This window comes from Mus musculus, chromosome 12 (genome assembly GCF_000001635.26).
Source record: "Mus musculus strain C57BL/6J chromosome 12, GRCm38.p6 C57BL/6J".
NCBI classification, from domain to species: Eukaryota; Metazoa; Chordata; class Mammalia; order Rodentia; family Muridae; genus Mus; species Mus musculus.
The window spans coordinates 77,120,578-77,140,926 of record NC_000078.6 but is presented as its reverse complement, the minus strand read 5'-3'; the positions used below and the strand labels follow the sequence as shown (position 1 = coordinate 77,140,926).

The 20,349-nt window shown below is 44.9% G+C and overlaps 1 long non-coding RNA gene across 3 annotated transcripts in view; it reads left to right on the top strand.

Annotated features, from left to right (window-relative positions):
* The window catches only part of Gm40446, a 62,698-nt gene extending 50,792 nt beyond the window's left edge, over positions 1-11,906 (top strand). For 2 of the 3 annotated variants that reach the window (XR_872838.1, XR_872837.2), the window contains exons 2-3: positions 9,283-9,455; positions 11,530-11,906. This is a non-coding gene — a long non-coding RNA (predicted gene, 40446). Of the gene's footprint in view, positions 1-8,680; positions 9,191-9,282; positions 9,456-11,529 lie in introns of those variants that run through there. The other variant, XR_872839.3, reaches the window with a different exon arrangement.
* Positions 11,907-20,349: the final 8,443 nt, after the last annotated feature.

Below are 20,349 nucleotides of genomic sequence, written 5' to 3'. Positions count from 1 at the left end.
GTAAAGCTTTACACAGCTGAGAACACTCACATCTGCTCCACAGTGACCTCAGCTGACACCCCAACATCTACCCTGTGGTTCCCCAGCAAATAACAGTGCAGAAAACCACCACTGTTTCAATCTGAATGAATTCCGTGTCTGCTCTCTCCCATCTCAGAGCCGTCTGTCCTCTTTAGCCAGGGCACTCTGAGGGGATTGACAGGTCAGGTCTGTCCACAAAAAGGTTAACCATGGGGCTGTCACCCAGGTGACTGCTTAACCGTAGCCCAGACTCCTATTTACCGGCAATGTATTTCTTTGCGTTGACAATCTTGTCCGAGTGTTTTAACGCCTGGCTGGCCCTGTTGGCGTTTATTTGACCATGTTTTGAAAAGTGTCTTCAGTGTTTGTGGTGGTAATTGGCACAGCACCACAGGCTGGTGCTACAGCGGGGTGATGGACTAAGGCAATCTGAGCTTGGCAGCACATTTATTTTGCATGGCTTTTTGCTTCTCCTCTTGCTGCAAGCCTAAGGAAGGCACAGGGCCCAAAGCCTCGTAGGCTTGTGTGTGAGACACTTGGAAGCCGAGTTTCTTGGCTGGGATTAACCCAAGGGCTCAGTGTCAGCCTGTGACATTCCTTCAGGTTCAATATCCACCTGAGGGAAGCCCTGCCAGCAGGGTGGATGTCAGCAAAACCACTCTGATGTGACCCAGAAGGAGTGAGTTCTACAAAGAGGGTGCTACCCCCGGGACTCAGCCGCCATCACTGTTTTGATGAGGAACCAAAGGATGGAGAAGTGCTTTTGAAAAGGAAATGCTTCCACTATTGTCCAGCTGGACCATGGCTACACAAGGAGGCTGGAGGCAAGCTGACCAGAAGCAGAGTACCTGGGGACAGGATTGGCATGGAGAATATATTTGGGTCTATCTGGTTGGTCCCAGGGAAGCTGGCAATTATTGACCAAATGCTAATGTTTTGGAAGCTGAGTGCTGGCCAAGGATGTGGTCACTGTTCTGTGTTCCTTACAGTCGGTCTCCTGGGAGAAACAACAATGCTAGTCTTGCTCAATCTGATGTCATCTTGAAGTGGATGACTACCAGTAAATGTGTGCATGTGCGTGTGTGTGTGTGTGTGTGTGTGTGTGTGTGAGTGTGTGTTTGTGTGTGCACAAAAGTCCATGCCTGTAATCCCAGCATGGGGGGGGGGGGGTGGAGCCACAAGGTCATCTTTGGCTACATGGTAAGGCTAGCCTGGACTATATGAGACCATGATTTTGTTTTTTAAATAGAAACCCTCCCCCTCAAAAGTTTATCATAGTGAAAATTTTTTTAAAGATTTATTTATTTATTTGTTTGTTTATTACATGTAAGTACACTGTAGCTGTCTTCAGACATTCCAGAAGAGGGAGTCAGATCTCATTACAGGTGGTTGTGAGCCACCGTGTGGTTGCTGGGATTTGAACTAAGGACCTTCGGAAAAGCAGTCGGGTGCTCTTACCCACTGAGCCATCTCACCAGCCCCATAGTGAAATTTATAATTGTACAAAACACAAACAAAATAAAGGCTGGGAATGGCCAGAATGCCCAATTTTATAAAATTGAGAAAATTTAAGTACATCCACTTTGTGAAAAAAAAAAAATTAAAAGGAAAGGGTTCTAATGACATTGAACTGAGTCGGTTTAGGAGTCACTCTACTACACTGTTGCAGGTTGAGCCAAGGCCAGTTTTTAGGTAAAATGTCCTCAGAACATTCTCTGGAGCCAAGTAAAATCAGCCTGGCTGTGAGCTTCCACAGGATTAGCCAAGCCCTGAAATATTGACTCATCAACCCCCAGGTTATCCCTGCCCTGAATCCTCTTGCAACTGTAACTGCCACTTCAATAAACATGTGTGAATCACCCCCACCCCACCGGACGCAGTCACCCACCCCAACTGCCCCAAGACAAAGGCAGGCTATCCAGACAGACCAGGAGTCAAAAATGCTGTCTGTCCCAGGAGACCATGTTTGAAAACAGAACCCGACCACATCCTCCTGCCACGTCAATCCAGTTGCAGAGTTCAGCCCTGATTTGACAAAAGCTCACTCACCGGAGTGAGTGTGCAAAGCATGAAACAAACTACGTCTAGCCAAGCAGACTTAAAAATGGATATTCGCTCTCTCCTCTCTTTGTGTCTCGCGCTTCCCCATTCTCTCATCACACACACAGATTCTGCACCTTTCTTTTATCCTCTGCCTCCACCTCTGGGGTAGGGGGATGGGGGGGGGGGTGTCGTGGTGGATATCTCATGTTACTTCAATTAGATAAGGCACCCTGTTAGCCTATAAGGTGCGACCCTCTTAAAGCATTAGGATTATGCACTACACACACTACAGGAGGAGGGCTGTGGGTCCATGTAGAGCACTTGCCTGGCATGTATAAGCCAGTAGCTCTATCCTCAGTCCTTAACAGCTAATTCCACATAGGTTTTATAATGTCCCCAAGTCTGGGGGGCGGGGTGCATGCATTTGCAGGCAGATCTCTGAGTTCAAGCCCAGCCTGGTCTACAGATTGAGTTCCAGGACACAGGCTACACAGAGAAACCCTGTTTTGAAAAAAAAAAAAAATACAACAAACAAAAAGAGTTCTAAGATATGATTGCTTTTCCTCCTTGTCCAATGGTAAGGGGAGGAAGAGGGGCAGATTGTGGTGTTTTTTCCCAGTACCACAGAATCATTAGAGGCAGACTACAAAAAGTTTATAGCATGGTCTCACCAAGAGCCTCTACCAGACTGTCTGATTTTCAAGCTTTATCAGAATTTGCATGTTAGACATAAACTCTGCAAATAGCTCCTTGCTTAATGGTTTCTGAAGAACTTTTCTCCCACCTGGTCTGTGAAGCCAGTGCTTCCCACCTTTACCTCATTCTCCGAATCAGCAATGTTTTCCTAATTTATCAGAGAAGACCTTGGTGTTGTAATCTCCATGCCTTCTGTTGATCAGGCCTGGAAAACCCAAGAATGCAAACGCCTCTCGGTTTTGCTCTCTCAAATTTTCCCTCTTAAATGTGACAAGGCTCTGGACTTGATGCAAGACATCTTTAGGTGGGGCTTAGACCTACCTGGAGTTGTATAGAGAGAGGGTCATCAGGGAGTCCTTGTTCGTAGGACAATTTGTAGGAGGGGCTACGGAGCCAAAGGAAACTGAAGGAAAGTGAAGGGAAACTGGCAGGTGCCAGCTGCTGCAGATAAGAAATGCCCTTGACTTTTGAGGGAAGGGACGGTTTTCATAAACACCTGGTATGAACCTCTCTGCTCTCCGTCTCGTCGTAACCTATGGATCCAAGTATATCCCAGTTATCTGGGGGCAGGCAGGGGCTGGAGCACCGTAGTGCAGAGGCAGTCGTAGACACTTCCAGGAGACCAGTACAAGAGACGCCCTGTGGATAGTGATGTTGCTCTGTTTGTAGAGCCATGTGGGGTATGGTGCTCTAGGGTGCTTCCTGCTTCAGCAACTGAAGTCTCTTCATAAGAAGCTCAATCAAGTGACCTAACAGAGAGACACTGGGTGACTTTAATGAGCCATAGTGGGTGCCTCTGACCAATACCTAATGTTTCCAGGCACTGGCTGCAGCAGTGGCCCAGATGCTATCGGCTCAGCATTGATATCACTGGGTTTGAATAGGAAAAAGGTGCCATATATGCCACCAATCAGCTGGAGACATTAGCACCCTACAGGGTATGTGCTGCAAAGTGATGTTTGAAACCTCAGCATCAGACAAGGGGCTAGGGAAGGAGGGAGGGGAAGAAGGAGGGGGAGAGTGGGGGGAAAGAGAGAGAGAAGGGGAGGTTGATGGGGAGTCCAAGAGAAGTCTTATAGCCAAGAAGCCTTTGGTGACTTGCAAAGGTGTCTAAGGGGAACTTGGAAAGGACTGTTTGCAGGCAGGCTAACGCCATCGATAGCTCCCTTGTACTGGGTGGTTCTTACGGTTTGAATATAAAATGTCCCCACAAATTAAGGTCCTCAGGTAGCAGTGGTGCTATTTGGGAAGAGGCTGGAAATTTTAGGGGGAGTGACTTATTCGGAGGCAGGAAGTGGATCACTGGAGGCCTGCCCTTGGGGATAGACCCTACTAAATCTTTCTCCTCCTCCTCCCCCTCCCCCTCCTCCTTCCTTCCCCCTCCCCCTCCCCCTCTCACTCTTTTCTCCCTCTTCCACTTCCTCCTGTGAACTTTTTTGCCCCACCACACCTCATCCCCTATCACGAGGGACCAAAACACATGAGACCAAAATAATCATATTCTTTCTTTATGTTCCTTTGCTTAAGCATCTTGTTAAGCCAATAGAACAAAAAAAAAAAAAAAAAAAAAAAGAACATCCTAACAGTATCAGTAGTTTACATCAGTCATATGTATCTCACAATAATCCAAGGGACAGGTAATAAGTGGCTCATTTTACCAATAAGGAAGAAAGAGGTCAGAGAGAAAAAGTAACTTATAAGTGGTCACCCAGCCTGAGAGGTTCTAAGCTGGGTCTCTTTTTTATGTCGGTACTCTACCACTGTACTATAAGGCTTTATTTAGTCAACAATTTACTCAACATGAGTAATGGCGCATCTACCAGATTTCAAGATATTCTACTAGATTCTGGGTATTCATTGTGCAGCAAAGAATAAAATAAACAAAATCCATGTTCGTGTTAGGTTTGGAGAGTGGATGTTTCTGAAGGTGTAGCTCTTACATTGCTTCTGCTCTAGTCTGACCTTGGCTGCCCAGGTTACATAAGGAAACTTGAGTAATTCTGAGGCTTGAGATAACTTGGATTCCTACAGCATCCACCACTCAGCTCCTCTCCGGGCCAGCCACTTGTCAGTACATAATCTGCCCCATGGCATTGATTTAGGAGAAAGACACAATCCATTTGACTTTTTCCTAAAGAATGAGAAGAACGTATGCTGAGAGTGGTTAAGGACAGGGGAGCCAGAATGTCTCACCTAAGGACAGAGATAGATAACACAGTGCTTGTCACGGATGCCGATGCCCATGCCAGATGTATCACATTTAGAAATGGCACCTAGCCAGACAGCATTGTAGTCACAATCAAGCTCTCAGTCGCATCCTGTGAACAGATGCGATGCCAAGATAGACAGATCAAGAGTATTGGAAATATGTTTATACAACCAATGTCTTAGGCATGAACACTGGCCAGGTGATCTGATGAGACTCAAACACCATTGCCTGAAGCTGTGTGTGGCTGGAGGAGGCACAGGGGACACCGGGTCATGACATGACTCCATGCTTATGATGATGTCTACGCCAAAGGGCATATGGCTTAGTTGTTGGAGAAGAACTCTAGAGGACAAATAGAGTTTTAATCCCTACTGTGCCTCACTCTGGGTGTAGGAACTTGAATAAGAGATTTCCTTTCTCTTTGCCTTGGTTTTCTTATCCGCAAAATGGAGATAGAAAGCAACAAAATATGGCTTAACTTCTAGATGTGGTAAGGTTTTTTTTGAAGCAGAAGTCATGATTGATATATTGCCTAGTTTATCAAACTTTATTTCAATTTCCCTCTAGGGAAGAAAAGACATGAACATATCCTTGTCTTTCACTGCAAGTTGGTTTTAGCCACTTGAGTCTTCATGGAAGTGACACAAGCCACCCGTAGTCCTGACTCTGATAAACACCTTGTGCTTTTCTTTCTCCCCCATACTACTTTGCAAGCCAGTGATGAGGTGGCAACAATCCATGATCAACTCCATCAGCCTAAGAGAGTATATGGGGCGGAGCCCCCTTATCCACATCAGGCTTGGAGCTTGACCATGAGGTCACATAGATGGCCTATAACTACTTATGGAATTAAATTCTCAGCAACATACTGAAGTCGTGGCTTTCCACAGCCTTTATTTCTCTCTTCCTTTTCTTTCTCCTTTCTTTCTCTCTTTCTTTCTTCCTTTCTTTCTTTTTCTTCTCTCTCTCTTTTTTTTTGTTGTTGTTGCTGCTGCGGCTGCTGTTTTGTTTTGTTTTTAAAAGGTCTCATATTCCAGACAGGCCTGAAACTTTCTATATATCCCAGGCCAGCCTCTAACTGGATTCTTCCCGCCTATATGTAATGGTCCAAAAATAGCTGAAGGAAGACTCCAGACTCAGATAGCATTCAAAGACAGAGTGTTTACTTTGCAGAAACAAACCAGATGTGAGGTTCAACCTTTCTCCAAAATGGCGACCCCAGACAAAGGCATGTAGGCCTTCTTATGGGAATTGAGGAACTCTCTAGAAGGGTTAGGTAATCTCAAATTTCGTTAGTGGATGTTAGGGTTCGGTCACAAGTGGTGAGTGGTAAGCATTCCTACATCAAGATCGTTTAACCGTAGGATGAGATAGGGCTGCCCTGCACAGATAACCATTTCTGAGATAAGCTATTTCCCCATTCTTGTGGTTATCCCCAGGCTGTTCTTTGGGAGGGGGTTTTAAGACCTTGTATCTGGTTTTTATGGTCTGTTCCTGGAACTTGTACCTTATGGCCTAGTTCCTGGAACTTGTGGTCTGCTCCTGGAGCTGGTTCTTTATGGCCTTCTTTTCAAAATCAGTCCTGGTCCTTAAAAGGAGACAAATGGGGTTTATGTCATCCCTTCGATGAAGGCTGGGATTATAGGCGTGCACCTCCACACCCAGTTTAGGTTTGTTCCTTTCTAGTCCTGGTCTTCCTAGAACGTCTGTGTATAAGGTTAGGTATGGAAGCACAGCTTCCTGCTTCCTGCCCTGGAAAAACTGAGCACTCTCCTCATCCTCCTTCAGAAGATGGCTCTGGGCACTGTGGGGAAAGGGGCTGGCTGGGAAGTTGACACAATGTTGGTTTCTGCTTCCTTATAGATTACTTTGCAAATATAGTTAAATTCTTATCATACCTAGATATATGTCTTACTTTTACAAGTAAGGTTTAAGGTTCCCTGAGGGCAATAACCACGCTTTCTGCAAGTCAAATATTGAGTTTCTTTATTTTAAACATGACCTTGTGATAAGGCCTATGTTTAAATATTTTGAAATTTACAGGCTAACTCCCAATCTGTTGTCTAACTTGTTCTTTATAATAATCCAAAGGCTAAAATAATCAAGGGTTCACTCCATTGTCAACTTAAAAGAGGCTTAAAAAGAATTCACCTTTGGGGCATCCTCGTTTGATTTTTTTTTTTTTTAACGTACCTAATAATAATTTCCCTCAGTTTAGACCTGAGCACCAATCAGTGCCTGGTGGTAAGAGCTGCAGCAAGCAGGTGCTACTACTGATCTTGGCCTGTTGTTTACAGGGGAGAGGCAGCTTCCTGTGTCCCCAGCCACAGTGGCTGCAGAGTTGTTTACACTCTTAGGTCCCCCCTTGGCATGAGCCGGAAACAGTCACTGAGAATGAACCCTTTGTGCAGAGCTCCATTTGAGCCTGGAGACTCTAAAATTGAAGAATCCAGAATTTTTCTAATTGGTCTGTGCTAGGGTCCACTTGCTGGAACCAAACCAGTTACCTGAGCTGACTGGAAGATACCCAGTGTTTCTGGGAGGTGTGGAGGCCGAGGGCTAAGAAGTAACGTGAACCCTGAAAACCAGAACAGAACTGGTCTTGAGGGCCAATGAGATGGTTCAGTGGGGAAAGGTGCTTGCTGCCAAACTGACAACTTGAGTTCCAACCTGCAACTCACATGTCGGAAGGAGAGAACTGACTCTCTTGAGTTATCTCCTTGCCTCCAGAAGTGCGCTGGCTCATACACACATGTACGTACACACATGCACACAAACGTAATTAAAAAAAAAAAACCCAACAAACTAGTCTTTGGGCAAGAACAAGAAGTGCCTTCATTGGAGCCCTTTCCTTCAGGGTGTTCTGTGAGGAGGCTCATCTCGAACCAACCCTCTCCCTCCTTCCATCTTCTTAGACTGGCCAGATGTCTCAGTTTTTCTGGCTTAGGGGGGTTTTCAGGATGCTGGACTTCAGGTTATAAACCAGGAAAGCCCTGGGCAAATCAGGACAAGGCAACCTTAGACTTCCCCAGGCCCCTCCTATCTCCCAGTCTCCACCAGCCTTTGGTGCTGAATTCCCACTGCATCCTCGCCTCTGGTTTCTCTGGAAAAACAGCCTAACCCTCAAGGGCTGCAGCACACAGGAAAGCAGGCCCACACCTCACCTGGATGGCACAGTAGAGCTGACCTTGTGGTGTGGCGTGGGAGGGAGAACTGGCCCTGCCCCTTACCAGGACAGTGTCACCCTACCCCTGCAGCATCTCTCCATTCCAGTTTTATGGCCTTTGCCTTCTGAAAATGCTTGTTACTTCTCATATGAATTATTATATTGGTCTGCTGAGTAAGCTTATTTTGCCTTTTGTCACTGAAATCCTACTCATGGTTGCTATAATCCTTTTGAAACCCAGTCATCATCATCACCAACACCAACACCACCACCACCACCACCACCATCATCATCTTCTCCTCCTCGTCCTCTTCCTCATCCTTTCCCTACTCCTCCTCCTTCTTTTTCTCCTTCTCCTTCTTATTTTCCCCCTTCTCCTCTTCCTCCTTCTTTTTCACCACCATCTTATTACCCTACATCCTGGAGTTCTGAATAACAGTATGCTTAAAAAAGGAGGAGAGCCAACACAGAGGAGGTTCCCACAGCTTCCCAGCAAGTTCTTGTCATAAATAGATAGAACTGTCAAAGTGTGTTGTCAAACATATCAGAGATGGTTTTTTAATGCCACAGTGTAAAAATTGCAAATTGTTCATCAAAATAAAAATATGAATCAATGCATCAGTCACAATCCTCTTGGTTGCCATTAGCAGTAGCCAAACTCAGGCTGTTTTTAGGAAGGAAAGAGCTAATTCCTGTAAAGGAAAAATACTACTTCAGGAATGGTTGGTTCCAGGCACATGTCAAGGACAACTCAGCATCTACATTTCTCTGCCTCTCAGTCCTGCTCTGCCCAGAAGGTGCAAAGTTGACCAGAGCTGGCTTTGGCTGACTTTTCTCCACTTCGCATTTATGACGTACTAGACGTTCTCAGTCTCAATGCTGACTCTCCTGACCCACTCTCCACAAAGGGCTTATTCTGCAACCAGCCAGCCAGCCAGCCTGGCTACAGAGCTGCACCTGGATCTGGAGCAATGAGATCAACCTGGGAATACCAGAAGACTGATAGTTTTCTCTATTGATACATTGTGCATTTATAACAAAATAGCTGGGACTGGGTAACTGTTGTGCTTTCCTTTCTGTTGCAGTGGTAAAACATACTGACCAAAAATAACTTAAGCGAGGAAAGGGTTTATTTGGCTTCTTCCAGGTCACGGTTCATCCAAGGCAGCCAGGGATGGAACTCAAGCAGGCGCTCGAGTAGAAACCACGAACTGCAGCTTGCTGATTTGTTTGCTGACTCACACTTGGCCCGCTCTCTTTACACAGCCCAGGATCACCTGGCCAGGAAATGCTGCTGCCCACAGAGTGCTGGGCCCTCAGGTATCAATTAACTACTAAGACAGATAGCCATCAACCAGCCTGAGCTAGCTAATCCCTCAACTGAGGCTCCTTTCTCAAAGGTGGCTAGCTGTGTCAAGTTGACAAAACTAACTAGGTCAGTGTAGCTTTACAAAGAAACGAGGCTTACTTAGTTCACAATTCTGGGATCAGAGTCTTTTTGTCATCAGCCTCTGAGGTGGTGCAGAGCATCACACAGCAGGAGACCAGGAGCTTATGGACATATATAAGCCTTCTAGTCCCTTATTCTAAAGCCACCAGGTTTCAGTCACGAAGACTACATGGAAATGCAATTTTTATGTCTCAAAAGCTCTACTTTTAATCATAAATGCCACTGTAACATAGTCAAGTAAAATTTCCTCCTCCTTTTTAATTTTTAATATTTTTAAAAAGATTTATATTTTATGTTATAAATATTTTTTAAAGATTTATCTTTGTATTTTATTTATATTTTTGCCTTAGATTTGAACCGAGGTCTCTAAGACTTCTAAACTCTCTTGAAATCCTGTATGATACTCCCTTTCTGTTACAAATAGCGGACTTTTTTATGTAAGTCCACCCACGACTCTCAGTCACTTGAAGCTCAGCGGCCAGACAAGTTTCCGTTCAAGTATGTTGGTAGCAGAAAATCGGTGTAGATGAGGGATGGATGGATGACTCAGAGCACACAGACCAGGAAAGGAAGTGGGTGGGTTCCAGCCTCCAGCCACAGGTTCACCTCAAGAGCTCTCCTGGAGGCAGCCACCGCCCACTTTTAGAAACAAGTTGCTGTGGTTGGAACAAGGAGGAAAAAAAAAACAAAAACAAAAACCATCTGGCCACTCTGCTCAGGGATCTCTACAGGCCAAGTTTCCCAAGAGTCTAAGGTGTTTGCCACTGTGTTGCCCTGCTGGGAAGGCTCAGCTAAACCTTGAACTGGGCAGCAAGCCACAGATCTAACCCCCATCATTTCCACCTCAGGGCAAGTTCTTTGACTTAGCCCAAAACTTAATCCAATTTGTCTCCCGCTAAGGCCCTTCCTTGAACTCTGACCCACTGAAGGGCTTGAATAAGAATCCAAGACCCATATGGTGAGGTGATTCTGGCTAAATCTCTAAAGGCCCCGGGATCCTGGGGAAGATTTAGGGGCTTTTATGTCAGTCTAGGCAGAGACACCAGGTGGCATGACCTCTGTGAGGGCCTGTGTCCTCTTGACTAGCCAATCAAAACACTAGGTGGCCTTGTGAAGTTGCATATGTGTATGTAGGTAATCATGCACAGTCACATGCTGACGTTTTTATAAACAGAAGCTGATGTGTTGGACTCCTTGCGAGTTATTAAAGGTCTGTCCAGAATGAGTCTAGCTCTGAGCACAGCTCTACAGGGCCAAGCCTTGGGGTCGGGAAGATGAGGAGGCCCCAAGGTAGAGTTGGCAGGAGAACCTGCAAAGGGAGTCAAACTAAGTAATTGAAGTAGGTCCCAGTGGCTCCTGGCCAAGGACTCCACAGAGGTAGTGACCTCTGAGGCAAATCCTACCTCACCCAATCAAATGTTTTCACTTTAGTGCTGGAGAACGTTCAAAGGCTTTGCACACGCTGGGTAAACGCTCTACCATTGAGCAGCCTCAGTCAGATTTGAAACTTAGGACCCTGGATTTTAGTGGTCGCATGGAAAAGCTGAACTGAGATATGAGCTAAGAAGGTCAGTAGTTACTGTATTTTATCTAGGATGTTCACCTTTGAGAGGATATTGCAGAATACGAAATCCATCACATTAATGGAAAGCCAAGTGTCTTACTTACTTTTCTGTTTCTGTGACAAAACATTGTAGCCAGTCCTTTGCTACTTTCTGGATTCTTCTTTCTTCCACCATTTTCTTCAGCTCTTTCAATCCTCTAACACTAGATAAGAGAGAAAAAAAGGACAGAGAGGAAAGGAAAGATATCCCTGAATGAAGCCAGGTATCAGCAGCCGCAACTTTATTGCTAGATTACTTCCTGCTGATTAGGGGCATTGAGTTCTCTTAGGGCAAGTTTGATCTTCTCTGTCATGACATCTAATTCCTTCTTGTTTGTGAGGAGCCGGTGTGGCAGCAGTACCAAGATGGTGCCCAGGACTGAAGCTAAGTCTTATGACTTGTATCTGACTTCTTCATACACCTGAAAGTAAGCCACGACCATCGTGTGAACTGCGCAGGTACACCATGATGCAAGATCGGACCATATGACAAGTGATGATTCTGGCTGATGGACTGCTGTTACATGGACTGGGCTGATGGGGCGTGGTTGAGGGGTTGTATAAGGGATTGCAATTGGGGGCGGAGGGGAAGGAAAGATTACTAGAGAGATTGATTTCTGGAGAAAGATTCCTGCATGCATGTTGAAAGGTTCCTGAATAAACTGCTTTGAGAAGAACGTAGTGTTGTCGTTCCTTTCTGCTGGTCAGAATCAGAGGCAACAGTTGTTTTCCTTCATTTTGCACAACTAATTTAACAAACCGCAACCAACAACAACCCACCAACTCTCAGGCCCCTAACATTTATAGACCCCCTGAAAAGTTCCCAGAATTCCAAATGTCACACGCTCACAGAAACTATCTGCAGCTGGCAAAATCATACACTGCTGAGCATGGGGCAAATCACAGTCATCTGCTGTGGAAAATCTGAAGCAGCTCCATATCCCATACCTTGGATTAAAATGAAATAATAGTCTTAAAATATTTCTGTGTTTTCTAAAGAAACCAAACTTCCCAAAATCATCACTACAAAGCACAGTGGCCAAGGCAACATGTAAAAGAAAGTGTTTAATTTGGAGGCTTATAGTTTGAGAGGGCTAAAGTCTATGACCATCAAGGCAGGGAGTGTGGTAGCAGGCAAACAGGCATGGTGCTGAAGCAGTAACTGAGAGTTTACATGTTGAGACAACAACCACCAGACAGAAAGAAAGGGAGGGGAGAAGAGAGAGAGAGAGAAGGGAGGGAGAGAGAGAAAGGAGGGGGAGAGAGAGAAGGGAGGAGGGAGAAAGTACCATCCCCTCCTGGGATTGGTGTGGGCATTTGAAACCTCAAAGCCCATCGCAGCACCACACCTCCTCTAAGGCCACATCTCCTGATCCTTCCCAAACAGTTCCATCAAGGAGACGTGCCAATGGGGGCCATGCTCACTTAAACCACCACGCCAAAGCTGAACGGACTTCTTAACATGTATTGTGCACTTCAACCTTTTCATTATGGAACATTACGTGCCGTGTCTAGCACGGTTCCAAGAGTATACTTGACTGGGATGGTAAGGGAATGTGAATAAAGACAGAGCCTGACACAGATACAAAAAAAAAAAAAAAAAAAAAAAAAAAAAAGCTTGGGTAGTCTGGGCTCTCAGCTGAAGAAACTTCACTATCCAGGAATAGAGTTGAACAGAAAAGCGGAGTCATCATGTACAGCTGAACAAAGAAGAGAGGGTTATACCATACAGATAATCAAGGAGGGAAGGTTTATGATGTATAGCCAACACGGAGGCAGGTTTGGCTAGTAGAGGTGGTCTCTGTAGGGGAAGAGTCTTCAGGCTGTAAATATCTCAGGGGAAAAGCTATGGTAGACATTCCTGCACATAGAATCAGCATCATTCCATACGTGAACCAGAAGAGAAGGCGCTGCTATTTCCCTTGGAGTCTGAGGCTCTGTGGTCCTTGACACAGCCATGCCTGTATCAACACATATTCACACAGAATCTCACACACGCAGGGCTTCCTCCACTCCCAACAGTTAATGGGATCATTTCAAAACAAAATCCCAAAGGAAAATCATTGCATCCACATATGTCTCCTATAAATCTCCCTCTGAGGTATTGAGAACATTGAGTTGTTCTCCATTCAGGGCAATATTGCCCGCAGAGGACATTTGGTAGTGTCTAGCCACATTTATGATTCTGAGTGTTTAAAAAGGAGAAGCTTGCTACCACCTATTGAGTAGAAAAATAATCCGGGAATGTCACTTAACATCATGGGGAACAGAGGGGGTGAACTTGTAATCCTGCATTTAGGAGGCTGAGTCAGAAGAATCTAGGGTGTCCGGCCAGCCTGGGCTACATAGTAAAACCATGCCTACCACCACAAAAGTTACTTGGTCAGGACTGGAAAACCATGCTTTAGAGTTTAAAAGATAAGAACACCTTAAACACAAACTATATTATTAGTATGCACTAAAAGTATATATAAAACTCCTTTATATTTAATGTACAACTAATATTGAAATTTCGCCAGTTTTCTCATCTGTTTTGGGTTTTGAGGTGGATTCTTGGTATATACGACTAGCCTAAAAAGCAAATCCCCAACATAAAATCCCATCCTGTAAGTGCTCCAGTAAGTATGTCTAAGAGATACTTCGAGCAGTTGTTCTTTATGTAGGGCAGTTTTGCCCTAGAGGGTGCTCTTGTGGTAATTAATCTCCATTGTCAACTTGACAGGATTTAGAGTTACCTAGGAGACACATCTCTGGGCCCATTTGTGAGGACATTACCAGAAAAGTTTAACAGAGGAGAAAAGACCCATACTGAGTGTGGAGAGCATCAACCATGGGCTGGCATCCCAGACTGAATAAAAATAGGAAAAAGACTGGACAGTGGTGGCTCATGCCTTTAATCCCAGCACTTGGGAGGCAGAGGCAGGAGGATTCCTAAGTTCGAGGCCAGCCTGGTCTACAGAGTGAGTTCCAGGACAGCCAGGGCTACACAGAGAAACCCTGTCAAAAAAAAAAAAAAAAAAAAAGGAGAAAGGACAACTCCCTTTGTATACAGGCTGGCCTCAATCTTGTAATTCTTCTGTCTTGGCTGCCCAAGTACTGTAAGTTTGGGCATGTGCCACCATGCCTGGCTTGCCTCATGAAGTAAAAGGGTAGAGTGGGGTGGGCTGTGCATCCAGACAGCTCAGAGGATGAGGACACCAGCCATGCAAGCCTTGAAAACATGAGAATCCCCAAAGGGATTCTAGTCCATTATGACATGAAATATTTTTTAAACACTTTTTTCTTGGTAAATCAGTATCCAAATAAGATACATACATTTCAGTCAGTCATAGAGTTTAGTTTCCTCATCCTCGCCTCCCCCTTTTCTTCTGTAAAATGTGTTGAAAAATAGATTTGTTTTCTTTCTTAATTAAAATGTCTGTCTGTCTGTCTGTCTGAGACAGCTCTCATTATATAGCCTTAGATGTCCTGGCACTCACTAGGTTCAGGTGGCCTCAAAGTCATCGCAATCCTCCTGCCTCAGATCCCAAGTGCTAAAACTAAAAGCCTGAACCACCATAACCTGCTTTAGAAATGTCTCAATGGCAGGGTGTTATAGATATGCACGGGTGGATGTGCACGTGGATGTGTGCGTGAATGTGTGTGTGCACGTGCGTGTGCATCTGTGAGTAAAGGATGGATGTCAGCTTCAGGACACTTTTCCCTTTTCACTCCTTCTAGCTGGCTCTCTGTTCTGTCATGCATGGATGTGACTTTCTTTATGCTGCAAAATGACTAAGGGAGAACAAGCGCTCTTCTCTACATCCCATCCCATGGCCAGAAAGCAAGTGTGTTAGCAGAGCCGGCTCCTTTCAACAGCTGGGAGAAAAGGCCTACTACTTGCTTCTTGCTCTACTTGCATTGTCAATTTTGTGGTCCCTTAGTTTGTGGAAGCATCACCCCAGTCTTTGCCCTTTTTTTGTCATTTCCCCCATGGCCTCCATGTATGACTGTATGTGTGTGTAAATGCATGTGCCTGTCTGTCTCTCTGTGTGCCCCATTTATGAGCATATCATTAATATGGGCTCAGGGTCCATCCTAATGGCCTCAGCCTAGCTACTTACCTCTTCAAGGATTTGATGGTCATAAGACCACATCCTGAGACTCTGAGGACCCGGTATAAAAACTTTGGGGAAACACTATATATAGGCAGCTAGAATTTGAATTGGCTGGTCATAATGTATCAATAGTCAGGAAACAAAGACATAAATGGTGGTGTTCAGCCAACTTCTTTTTCACATTTTTGTTCAGTCGTGAAGGCAGCCCAAGGGATGGTGCTGTCCACAATCAGGGTGAGTCTCTCCTCCTCAGTTAACGCTCTCTGAGAACACCCTCAAAGACAGGCCCAGAGGTGGGTCTCCTAGGGGGTTCTAAATCAAGTCAAGTTGACAGTTAACCATCAGAGGATTAAAGTCTTCACCCTACTTCACAAGGAGATTTTGCAGAAGTCTTTTACTGTCCTTTATTTATATTTATTTAGCCAAAATTTACTCTCAAAGCCATGTCTAACTGCAAGCTGCTGGGATGTCAGCTTTAGTGGAGTACATGACCATCGCTGGAGGACTGGTTTCCATTACCAAAACAGAAGGCAATGTTAATTTCAGGGCACCAGTCTGCCATGGAATGTGTCCCACCTGGCATGTGTGTTTGGTGGGCGGGGGGCGCGCGGGGTGGGGGGTGTGTTGTGCTGCACATGGATCTGTGCATAGCTATGCATCTCTTCAGGAGACGCTTCATTTCTTCATCTCAGAAAGCTGTGTCTGTTACTGAGCACCCATAAGAATCCAGGCTGCGATGGTGACATGTACCTTTAATCCCAGCACTCTAGAGGCAGAGACAGGTGGATCTCTGTGTACAAAGCCAGAGTGAGTTCCAAGATAGTCGGGGCTACACTGAGAAACCCTGTTTCAAAAAAAAAACAATAATTAGATATTTAAAAAAGCATCCAGGCGCTGCCTAGAACTCTGTGGTTTTATCGGTTTTATCTATATTCAGTGGCTGAAGTAGGTTTTTATTTTTCCTTTGTTTCAGATGGATTGATAGATTTTTTTTTTTTGAGAATGACTGATTGGTGTGTGTATGTGCCTGTGTGTGAATGTGTGGTTTGAGTGTGTGTGGTGCCCTTGGGCCAGAAGATACCCAGTGTCCTCATCTATCACTACTACCCTCTTCCTGCTCTAAGAACCTCCTGTCTCCACCCAGCTTGTTGCCAGGGTTACAGGTATGCATCTGAGACCCAGCTTGTTAAGGTTGGCACTGGGAGGAGAAGCCACTGAAGGGAGAGCTTCGGATGCACCCTTTGATTTCTATCTTGAGACTCCACCCACAGCACTGGCTGAGAGAGGTACACTCCTTTCTACTGGCCCCCATCCCTGCTGAGGAGACTAGAAAAAAGGGCTGGTCCATCTACCCACATGGACCTGTGGTTCCCTATCATTGGAAACTGAGGCCTGAAATCTCCCTTCCTTTCTGTTACAGTTGGAGTGGAAGAAACCACCTAATTGAAGTCTGCAACATGCCCACATGTCACGGCTGCCCCCAGAGCTCATGCCTAGACACCGCAACTGCCCCCGGAGCTGTTCCCGTCCGTTCTCAGTACCCGATGGTACAGTATGCTTTATGTTTATGTGACTCGGGACACTGTGCTCCATGCACGTGAAGTATTAGTGAGCCAATTTCATCATCCATACTGCTCCAGAGCAACCGGAAGACGTCCCCTGTTCTAATTTATGAGAGACCAGCACGTGCAATCAATAGATGCCCCACAGGTTATTAAAGAAGAGAAAGATGGCCCAGGCAGCCCTGTTTACTAACAGGAAAGCAGCTTTCTGGCAGCTCTGGGCAAGTGGTCTGAGAGATTTACAGTATCTTTCCTTCTCAGCTGGGAGCCTGAGACCAGGGCTCCCTGCCTTACAGCCCAGAGCTCAGGCTGAGGGCAGGGGCCAGCTCTGAGGTTTTTTCTTTTTTTAGGTCTCTGTGTTTTGAGAACCAAAAGAACAATAGCTTTCCATCATGGTGCTGGTGGGACTGGGTGGGACTGGGTGGGACCGGGTGGCAGTGGGTGAGTGGGTATGAGACCAACAGGCTGCCTGGAGGAGTGGAGGCCACTGCACCACGGATCCCTGGAGACCTCTCCTTTTCATTACTTCGGATTTCTTTGTTTTGTGTCCTTTGATTTTGAGGTGCCAAAATTCTGCAGTTTTCTGATACTGGGCACAGGGCAGGCTAAAAATAAAACAGTGACAGCCCGGGGTTATTTGACAAAGCAGACAGACATCCTTCCCTCCAGCCTACTTTCCAGAGGGCCAAATGCTTCAGAAACAGAGCCCCTTTATATACTTGAAATCTAGATTATCTATCCCGGTAGAGATGTTCATATACTTACTAATTATAATACATCCAAAAACAAATCCATTAAATATTAACATATGTATTTCTATTCTTATAGAATAGAAGTCACATCTTCAAAGCTAGGTAGGCTCTCACAGGCCTGTGGCCAAAGCTACTCAGGGAGGCTTAAAAGCAGAGACAGAAAAAAAGTGGAGGCCAGATTGGGTTACAGAAACAATTGCAGGCCAGCTGAGTAACTTAGCAAGGCTCTATCTCAGGATGGATGGATGGATAGCGGGGGAAGCCTATAAAGTAGCTTGGCCAGCAATTATCTGGTAAAGGCTCTTGTCTGAAAAGAAAGAACTGACTCCAAAAAATTGTTCTTCCATCTCCACATGTGCACACCTTCCAATACACACACACTTACATACATACATACATACATACATACATACATACACACACACACACATAGTAGAGTGAGGAGAGAGGCTTTGTCCTATTCCCAGACCTAAACACAGAGAGAGAGAGAGAGAGAGAGAGAGAGAGAGAGACCTTCTAAAATAAAGAATAAAGTACTTAGTAGGGAAAAGTAATACTACTTTTAATTTTTGAAAGTACATGTGTGTGTGTACTCATGCACGCATGCTAGGGGATTTTTTTTTTTTTACTTGATTTTGTGAGGAGAGGCTGCAGGTGTGCCAGGAATGATTGTGGCGGTTAGAGGACATCTTCGGGAGTCAGTTTTCACCTTCTGTTTTTGCCTGGGTTCCAGGGGTCAAACTTAGGTCGTGAGGCTTGGTGGAAAGCACCTTTGCCTGTTTTACCATCTCTCTGTCCCTATTTTTTTTGTAATTTTTAAATAATGCCTCCATTAATAGAAAGCACCTGCATTCTTCTGCAGCTTCTGTATTCAGTAAGTTGTTATTTTCATTTGAAGTACATGAAGAAAAACTGTTTGACATTAATAAACAGCTAAGAAAGGGAAGAGTGCATAAGCCTTTTTAAAAAGAATTATGGGTAGTCTTATTATATAGACACAAAAACTTAAATGTATTTTTAAAGGTTTGTTTTTCTCATGTTAATGAGCGTCTTGCCTGTATGAATGTATGTGCATTTCTGGTGTGCTCAGAGGTCAGAAGAAAGCACCAAATCCCCTGGACCTGGGGTTATAGTCCGTAGTGAGCCTCCTTGTGGGTGCTGGGAACTGAATCCCGGTCCTTTGAAAGAACAAGTGCACATCACTGCTGAGCCATCTCTCCAGACCTTTTTTTTTTTTTTTAATTACATTTTCTTTACTGTGTGTGTGCACACATGCACATTGCCTGTATGGAGATCAGAAGACCACTAGAAGGAATCGGGTTTTCTCCCTCTACCATACGGGTCTTAGGGTCAGACTCAGGTTTATCAGGCTTGGTGGCACTGCCTTCACCTGCTCTGCCATCTTGCTGACCTCCAAACGGCTGTTTTAAACACTTGTTCCGATGAGGAACATGGCCCTGTGTCCGTGAACTTTGCGTAATCTGTCCCTCCATCTGCTTTGCACTTAAAATACCATGGTGTTTATTTAGTGGAAGAGCCAGGGATGAAGTAGGGGCTTGGTAAAGCCAGCCTTATTAAATGTTTAGAATATACCTTCCATGCATGCAGTATCCTGTGCACAATGCACTGGTAACAGGAAAGTATTGGCTTCTTGGGTTATGCAAGTATTCCAAAACTTGGCACATTTCATGACGCCATGTTGGAAGAAAAACCCTATTCATGAATATTACCAACCTTGTCAGGAGGGTCCTTAAGCTTTGGGAAGCCACCAAGTACCACAGTGCTAGGTATGAGTTTTCTGAAATTCTAATTTGCACATAGACGCTTAGATTCCATCACTGGCAACAAATACCATAAGTTGTTTTCCGTGAGGTGACAGACTCCCTTTGTTCATTTTTGAGAAATTGTCTGCCAAGTGCCCAGTCTAAAAAAAAAAAAAAGCACTCTTTGTCACTCATTCTTTCAAGAAAAAAAAAAAAAAAACGATGTTCTATGATAAAGTGGTCCATTCAACTCACAATTGAAATAATTGCCTTGGTTTTTCTCTGCACTTTTCTATGGTAACAATCATACTTCGGAAGACATAAAAAATATTTCATGCATAATTCACATTTTATTATACAGATTAGTTTTGAGACGTACCAATATTTAATACAACTGATACCTTTGCTTCATCAAGGACATCCTTAGGTGAGAGTTGTGGCTTTGTTTTTGTCCAAGCGTGTAGCTGTGGCAACTGATACAGTTGGCTGCTCTACCTCGGTGCCTGGGATGACACCAGGAGTTCTCCTCACCCTTACTCCATCCTCCATCCGTGAGGATGTCAGATGAAAAAAAAATACACCATTGTATCATTATGAAAACAGTTTTGACTTTAGGAACATTTAGGGCAGCTCCCTGGGAGCTTGGCCACTACACCTTGAAAAAGGCTGGTATCTCTGTGGCCACCGATGACTACATTGGAGGGGTTTCTTCTCCAGCTTTGCAGCTGGTAGCTGTGCCTTCTGCAGGTCATTGTGCCCTGGGGTCTTAACTTTGTTATCTGTAACAAAGCCGTTGGGATGAAGTAATCTGTAGCCCTTTTTGATCACTTCAGAAGTGCCATGAGATCTAGGACAACCTTTGTCATTAGTTCTTATTGTCACAGTTGCCTGGTTGGTTTCTAACATCTTGCTTTTTAGAGGGGTACTGTGGGGATGGACTGCTCTCTTCTTCCCCCTCCCCCCATTACACAGGTGACTGGCTCTGCC